The sequence below is a fragment of the Cryptomeria japonica genome, chromosome 4, assembly GCF_030272615.1.
Source record: "Cryptomeria japonica chromosome 4, Sugi_1.0, whole genome shotgun sequence".
NCBI classification, from domain to species: domain Eukaryota; kingdom Viridiplantae; phylum Streptophyta; class Pinopsida; order Cupressales; family Cupressaceae; genus Cryptomeria; species Cryptomeria japonica.
Genome location: NC_081408.1, coordinates 651,460,020 through 651,468,811, shown reverse-complemented (window position 1 = coordinate 651,468,811; position 8,792 = coordinate 651,460,020).

The window sequence follows — 8,792 nt, the reverse complement described above, 5'->3', positions numbered from 1 at the left end:
TCTAGTCCAGGCATATCAGCATAAGACCATGCGAAGTTAACTTGTCATTCCTTAAAGAAGCTTATGAATCTTGTTTTCTCGGCCTCTGTCAATGATTGAGCCAAAAATATGTTATGGGGAACCTCTGTTGTACCAGTGTTTGTCTTTATAGTCTCCTCTACCAACATGGATGATTTTTCCTCGTATGATGCTGGGAGAATGTCAAGCCTTCCATCTTCGGGCGCCTCAGAGAGGTTTTCACCCTCAGATACGTCCTTTCTTTTTACTTTTTTAAAGTCAGATAGCGCCACAGTGTGGTTTTCGCCATAAGACCCTTGTTTTGTTTTTATTTTCACATTTTTGCGACTAGAAGGCCCGACACCCTCACCAAAGTATGCCATGTTATTAAGCTCTATGGCGTATCCTGCTTTATGGTCTCCAAGAGGAAGATTGTCGCGAATGCCAAGATAATCGACAATAGCTTTGTCATTTTGAAATGTATCAAGCTGTGTTGGTCCATCCTAATCCCAGTCAGTGAGTTGGGGGTGTACGAGGGGAAGGTCTTTAGTGTTTTCAGAGTTCGCAAGGCTAATAGTGAAGATGTGGTTATATTCAGGTATGTCAAGATAGTCATCGAGGTCGTCAATGGCACTCTCCTCATCAGTTTCGATCGTGAGTGAGTCCAAATTATCATCACTAGTAGCACCCTCAGGGACAGGTGTCCTCATCCTATGTGATCTTGACCTAGGGCCTTGAAACGAATCTTGTGCGGGATCCTCATGGGTCGGTTCTTGACCAACTCTGAATTTCTTGTAAAACTCCTCCTCCTCTGTAGGTTCCTCTGGCTCTCTAAATGTCTCGTTGAGCTCATAGTCGCTGGAGGATTTGTCTGAACCCCATTCCCATTCGTTGGAATCTGTAGAATAGTCATCTTCTTGTTGAACTTCAGCCACTTTGACTCGCCATATCTGTTTTGTTCTTTTATTGTGAATCTTGGGATTTAGAAAACCAAGCCCCTTGGAGCGTTCCCTTCTTGTAGTTAGCTCAGGTTGTAAAGGCTCCATGACACCTTCTTTGCGTATTCCAAGAGGACTTTTTCCATCATACCCGAATCTTTGTAGAATTTTGAAACCTTTGCCATAGTTCTCACAGGGTATTATAATTTGATCATGTGTATCCTCTTCAGCGTCCTTATATAGCATTTTATATAAATTTTCTTCCTCTAGTTCGCCCCATTTTTGAAAGACGGTAGGATCCCATTTGAGTAGCATGATGGAGATTTGCTTATTAGGATGTGGCCTCCCGTATTCCTTGGGAGAGGTCATGACTTTTCGTAAGAACATTGTTTGATTCAGAGTGTATTCTCCCATGCCTTTGTCTTGAAACTTGGCTCTAAGTTCACCTTGTTTGGATGTCGAGGGCTTTAATGACTCAGGATCAATATATGCTGAAGAAGGAGTAGCCTCACGATTGCTGGGAATGATAGTCTCAGTATGTGATCTCAAGTTATTGCAATATATGAATGGATTTGGATCACCATTGACCGTTACCTCGACTCCATTATGAGGAAGCTTAATGCATTGGTGGTATGTTGATGGGACTGCCCTCATTTCATGAATCCACGGACGTCCTAGCAATATGTTATACGTGAGGTCTAGATCCAGGACTTGACAAACCACGTCCTTTGTGACTGGCCCTATTCTTAGTGGTAATATGACCGTGCCCTTGGACGAATGCTCTTCATCATCATAAGCCTTAATAGTGATTTGGTTTGTAGAATTTACAGCTTTGTCAGAATATCCCAATTGTCTGATGGTGCTCAATGTACAAATATTAAGACCTGTGACTCCATCTATCAGGACTCGTTTTATTCGGTGTTTATGTATGAAGGCTTCAATGTGTAGAGGTGCATTATGAGGCTGACTTATGGAGGCGTCATCGGCTTCTGTGAATGTGAGGGAGTGTGGAACGGATAAATATCCCACCATGGCTTGAAACTGGTCCACGTTTGGATCAGTAGGGACAGCAGTATCTCTTAGGGTTTTATCAAGGATAGCTTTATGTGCAGGAGATATACGTAAGAGCTCAAGAATAGAGATGAGTGCGGGTGTTTTCCCTAATTTCTCTACAAGGTCGTACTCAGGCTTAGTTGACGGAAGATTGGTATTCTTAGTAGAGGTACCTGGCAATGTAATCTTACCTCGACGGGTTGTAACATGACATTCAGAGGTAGATGCGGACGAAGATCCCACACCTTTTAGGACAATTTTGGGTCTTTGAGAAGAATTCTCAGGATTTTTATTTTTGATAGTAATGGTAGAAATATGATTGTCCATTGAGATGTGATTAATAGTGGAATCATAATTGTAAGATGCTCTAGTGTAATTGGCTTGATCATCTGTGACTTTGCCTTTTCCCTTGTCATGTTTTGGGAATGGTTCCTTAAACACCTCATGCTCTTGGTTAGATGAATGTCCCTCAATCTCAATATCTCCTCTGTCAATGAGATCTTGTACAATGTTTTTCAATCGATGGCAATTACTTGTCTTATGACCCTTGCTCTTATGAAATTCGCAAAATTCATCATCATTCCACCAATTCGGTTTTACCTTTGGTTCATATGGAGGAAAATCTGGGACTGTGATCACTTTGTTTGCTACAAGCTTTTTGAATACTGATTCAAGTGGTTCTCCCAATGGAGTATACTTCCTTCATGGTTTAGCAGCCGTTTGATTGTTCACTTGATTGTTGGTAGAACTTGAACCAGAAAAGATGAACTTTGGTCTTACTGTGTTGGCATCAACAACACCATCATTAACCGTGTTCTTGTTCTTGTTCCAAAATTTTGGTTTGTCCTTTCCTTTGAAGTCCTCTTTGTTTTCTTTGAATAGCTTGATAACTCCTTGTTCAATTAAGACTTTTCCTGTTGCTAGGCCCTTTTCAATGACATCCTTGAATGTAGACAAACAAGCTTTTCTGAGATCATAGCCAATAGCTTTATTAACGTTTTGTGTGAACATCTCCACCATTTGTTTTTGCGGGATCTCACAAGAGCATCTGCTAGCTAAGTTTCTCCATCTCTGTAAAAATGTTGCGAAAGATTCTCCTTCCTTTTGTTTCGTATTGCACAAGGTAGGAACTGAGACATCTGTTTCAATGTTGTAAGAGAAATGCTGAATGAATGCCTCTGCTAAGTCGCCCCATGACTTAATACCGGGAGGTAATTGAGAAAACCATTCCATCGCTTGATCTCCTAAGCTCTGTGGGAACAACCTCATCAAGTATGTTTCTTCTGCTGCTACCTCAATGCAAGCTGTGAAGAATTGTCTTATATGTGCCTTGGGGTCTCCTCTCCCTCTATATTTGTCAAATTTTGGTGTTACAAAGTGCGGAGGAAACGGAGGCATTGGAATGCTCTTATCGAAGGGATAAGGGCATATATCTCTCATAGTATATGTGGGTTTTGATGTGCCCATGTCTTCCACTTTCTTTTGTAGATCTCTAATTTGTTGCTCCAAATTATTTTTGGGAGGAGATGGATTTCTTGTAGCATATCCCATGTTTGAAACACCCATTTGAGGAGGAACTTGTTGCATATATGGATGATACTGATCGTAGATATGTCCATATGGAGGTCTATATTGTTGCGACATATGTGGAGCACTTGGCATAACTTCTTGTTGAGGGACCCCATATCTGTTTTGCGTATATACACCATATTCAATAGGCTTTTCATTTTCCATTGTGTTGCCCCCAATTTTGACATGGGGTCTCCTTGTGTCAAAATTTTGAGGATGTCCTTGTGTATCCACTTGTCTTAATTGACCCATATCTTGAGCATGTGTTTGAGCATAAGGCCTCCATGATGGTCTTTGAGTGTAAGTATCATATATTTGAGCTTGTGTATGTGGGATTGCTGCTTTTTGAAGCAAAACTGATGGTGACTCCAACATCATATTATTTGGTCCTCCACTATTTGGTCTCCTTTGATCCATGTTATGTTGAGTTTGTTGTGAGGGTCTACTTTCCATAAGTTGAGATAAGTCAAAATCATGCGGTATTTTGGCTCCACTTTGTGCCATCATGTTTAGAAAGTATTGACGATCTCTCCTCATTATCTCTTCAACCAATCTATTGAATTGAGGATCCATTATAGATTCTTGTATGTCTGCTGATAGTATTGAAGAATTGTCCACGGTGTCATTGTGTGTAGTATTGTTGTTTATAGCGTTTGCGCTTTCCACATTTGGATTGTGTCTATAAACATTCATGTCTGGTAATGTAGTGTGCTCGGGATTGTAGAATAGATCATTGTCATACTCATAAGAACTCATGTTTATGGATTCTTGAGCTTCTTTAGCTATTCTCCTAGATTTTTGAAGGCGGGTTTCAACCATGAACTAGGTGTTAGACCAATATGTGAGAGACTAGATGAAAATGGAAAAAGTATGGAAGACCAAGAGTTGTATGAAGTGTAAATGAATCTTAAGGTGTACTTGCAATGTCCAAAGTGTAAGACCAAGTATGTAAGTAGAGTAGGTGTGACTTCCAAAGAGAGGATAGTTTCTCTTGATGAGGTAAGCTGACCTTGACTCTAAGTAAGACCAAATGAGACCCAAAGGTAAGAAACCTTGATGAGGGACCACTTAGCCAAGTGTAGTTGTATGTAGTGTGTTGACAAAGTATGATGAGGACAAGCAAGTGACCTTTTGACTCAAGTTTAGACAAGTATGAATGTAAAATGAGGTATGAAGCAATGATGGACTATGTAAGACCTTAGAACAGGCTGAATGCTAGATTAAACCTGAAGAGACAACCTAGGAAGCTCAAGTATGCCGAAACTGATTTTCTTTGTTTGCTTGACTGTTAAAATTTTCAAATCCTGACACAGACGCCTCTGTATACTTCACAGACGCGGTTTTAAGACACAGACGCTACTCTGTTTGACTCAGACGCGGACAAAAACACAGACGCTATTCTGTACTTCACAGACGCGTTTATCCGACACAGACGCGGTTCGAACAGACACAAACGCGTTTCTGTAACCTTAGTGCGATCTTTCCTATCTGTGAAGTTGTTTTGTTGTGACCAAATCTGATTTTTCGACTGTTTTTCGTGACAAGAGGACACAGTGTTGATGACTCAATGTTTGCAGACTGTTTAGACTCCAAAAAGTGTGTTGTTTGATGTAAAAAGTTTTTGCATACACTTGAAGACACAAAAGACACAATGTTTTGTTGTTTTGTCTTGAATGTTTGAGTGTTTAGCATAAGACAAGCACAAATCTTAGGGCTGGCCAAGACAATAGTTGTTGATCCCACATAGGGTTTTACCCCCGAGGCTACGCTATTCAGAGCGGATACTTAGATGCTTGACCTCACTGGCTCCACCCTCGGCACTCACTTCTCGGGTCAGCCAAGCATCAGTCCCCATGAAAACTCCCCATGGCGAACTTTGTATCTCTACTAAGAACCGTATGTGTGTGGGCCGCTACCAAAGGTCCGACCTCCTGCCTCAACAACTAGAAGGATTTGGGCATCTAAAACAAAGAGGTGCTAGTAAGGGCATCCGCTCGTGTGGCCATACATGCGGCACTTTCAGCTCTGTAAATACAGAAGGCTCCTAGCCGGTAGGGGTTACGCCCTACAAATGATCAAATAAATTTGATCAAACGGGTTTATGGGGAGACATAGTGTCGGTATGAACTAATCAGCACACGTTATCCATAGTTTTCACCATGAATACATTTGATTATAGTGGTTTGGATGAGGTGGGTTTTCCTCGCTACCACTTGGGTCGTTCTCTTCTCACTAGTAGTCATAATGACCACACGGGAAGACAGGCCCTCTAAAGATTAAACAAAAAGAGCCTATTGCTCAAGACACAAAAGACAATGATTCAATTTTAGTGCACCAATTGAAGTGTTTGCTAAGCTATGAAAACAAGGCACACAATAAAAATTACAAAACCCTAAGGCCCTGCAACAAAATTGTTAGTAGTTTGGGTTGTTTCAAATGATAACCCCTTCCTGCAAGCACACAAGTTAGGTAAATTTTAGAAAACCCAAAAAGACTTTGTGAAAAGGGGCCTTCAACAAAAATGTTTTTGCCTCCAAAGCAAGCTGCACAAACCAGGTTAGCTAGATCTGCAAAGGTTAGCCGAAAATAAACTAGATCTGAAACCCTAAGTACAAAATCCGAAAACCCGAATCAAAGAAACTTGAAAAATTTGCAAAAACAGAAAGCACAGACGCCTTTATACCAGACACAGACGCGGTTCTATAGTTCACAGACGCGACTCAAGAACGCAGACGTGATGAGATCCGGCACAGACGCGGTTAAAATTCTCAGACGCGATTCCAAAAACCTGCAAAAATAAAAATCTGGCAAAAACACAGGCACGATTAACGATATCACAGATGCTTCTGAAACACAAAAACGCGATCCGAACACTCGCAGACGCAGAAAAAACCTAAAATGTCGTCGAAATCGTCCGATCTGCAACTTCAAAAATGCAAAATCTGCAACAAAAATGTTAAATGCAAAGGGACAAGAGTCCCACCGGGCGTGTCAAAATGTATATGGTGAAAATGGATAACAAATAACAACAATATTGAAAGACTAAAATGGATTCAACCACCAAACCCTAGCCTAACAATGAACAAAGATCCACCATAACATATGAAGATAACCTAAGACAATGCAAAATAACTCAAAATCATAAAGATTATACCATCACATGTCCAATAGGGTTTTGATCTCCATTCTTCCTATCTCCATTGATCTTGTTTGATATGCTTGCTCTCAGATTTTTGTATGCACAAGAGCTCAATAAAGAACGGAATGTGGTTGCAAGTGGAATTGTAGTGTAGCCAAGTTGCATGAAAGATCATTAGGATGTGTCATTAGGATATGTCATTAGGGTTTGACAATGAAGAAAGCATCTCCTTAAATAGAAGACACAATAGGAAATGGAGGGTTAAGATTGAGAGGTGTAAAAAGAGAGGTCGGCTAGGATTAGAGGGTAGGTAAAAGAAATAATAAAATAATGAAAGGGGTAGGTAGTGTATGAATTAAGAGATGAATGACATGTGTCATGTGTAGAAAAAGATAATGAATTAATTAAATAAATAAAGATTTATTTAATTAATAGAAGAAGTAGGATAATTAAATAAATAAAAATATTTATTTAATTTAGGAAAAGGATAATTTAAATAAATAAATGTATTTATTTAAATGAAAAATAAGGCTAGAAGAGGATAAATGAATTAATTAAATAAATAAAAATTTATTTAATTAATAGAAGAATTAGGCTTAGATAATTAAATAAATAAAATATTTATTTAATTAAACATGACAATTTTGAGTGTCTACAAATGCAAATCAATTTAACATTACCAAGATGTTATTTATAATCAATTAGTACCAATTTTAAGACAACATATACCAATATTATTTTATATCCTAAACTTATTATAGTCAATTATATATAATATTTCAATTATATTAATAATTTATTAATAACTAAATTAAAAAAATAAAATTGTAAAAAAAATAGCAGTTATACCAATTGATAGACTTAGGAATTAAATAATATATTCACTAAAAGATATAATTAATTCATAGAGAACAATAAGTGAAAGAAAATAAATAAGTAAATAAATAAATTTATCTCTGATGCATTCTGAGATGGGTAATAATTTTTTTATTTTTTTATTTTTAAATTTCTTAAAGAAGTGATATTATTCAAGGAGAAAGAAAAACAAATGTTCTGAGGGATATTAAAATTTTCTTGAATAAATGATCAAGTATGTGTTCATAGAAAAACAATTAAATTAATTCATATTCTCACAGAAGTGATATTATTCAGGAAGAAAGAAAAACACATGTTCCCAGGGAGATACAAATTTTCTTGAATAGATGAAGAAGTATATGTTCACAGAAAAATAATTAAATTAATTCACACAGAGAGAGTAAAATTTATTTATAGGGAAGGAAAGATTATATTCACGGATGTTTACATAGAGGAACAATTTTATGCTTTATGCTCACAAAAAGAGTAAAACAAGATCTATACATAGATGAATAAATTTATATTCATAGAGAGAATATTTATTCACAGAAAAATAATAAATAAGAGAAGTAAGATTTATACACAGGTAACCATATGCTCACAGAAATAAGTTTATACACATGAAAGTAAAAAAATAAATAAATAAAGATTTATACACAGATGATCAACATATATTCACAAAAAGATAAGTTTATTCACATGGAGATAATTACATATGGAAAATAAGATTTTCTTTTTTTTTACAAAGATCCTTTTTCTAGATTTTAAAATTCAAGAAAGCAAAAGCAAATATTTGATTTTTCTTTCTTTTTCTCATATGCATTTTTTTTGAAAAAGAACTTTTATCAGTGTATTATTTTTTTTTTTTTATTTATAATGAAAATAGATTTTCTTTTGATTAATCTTTCTAAACAATTAAGATGAGTAATTTTTTTTATATACATGAAGATTCCAGAGAGATAAAATCTATATATTAAAAAAAATACCAATTTTTCACATGTAAATGAGAGAATGCAATAGAGGGGAACCTAGATTGTTGAAGTTTGATGTTGAATCCTCTCCAATCTTCCAGCTATCCTTCTTAGATCCTTCCTTGTAACTTCATGAAAAATTCTTGAACAAGAACAAGAAGTCTAGAAAATTTCTTTTCATCCCCAAACTATGAACTCCTTTTTTGAAAGATTTGCATAGATTATATAGAAAAGATGCACCAATTCCACTATTAAGATAATTAATTGAAA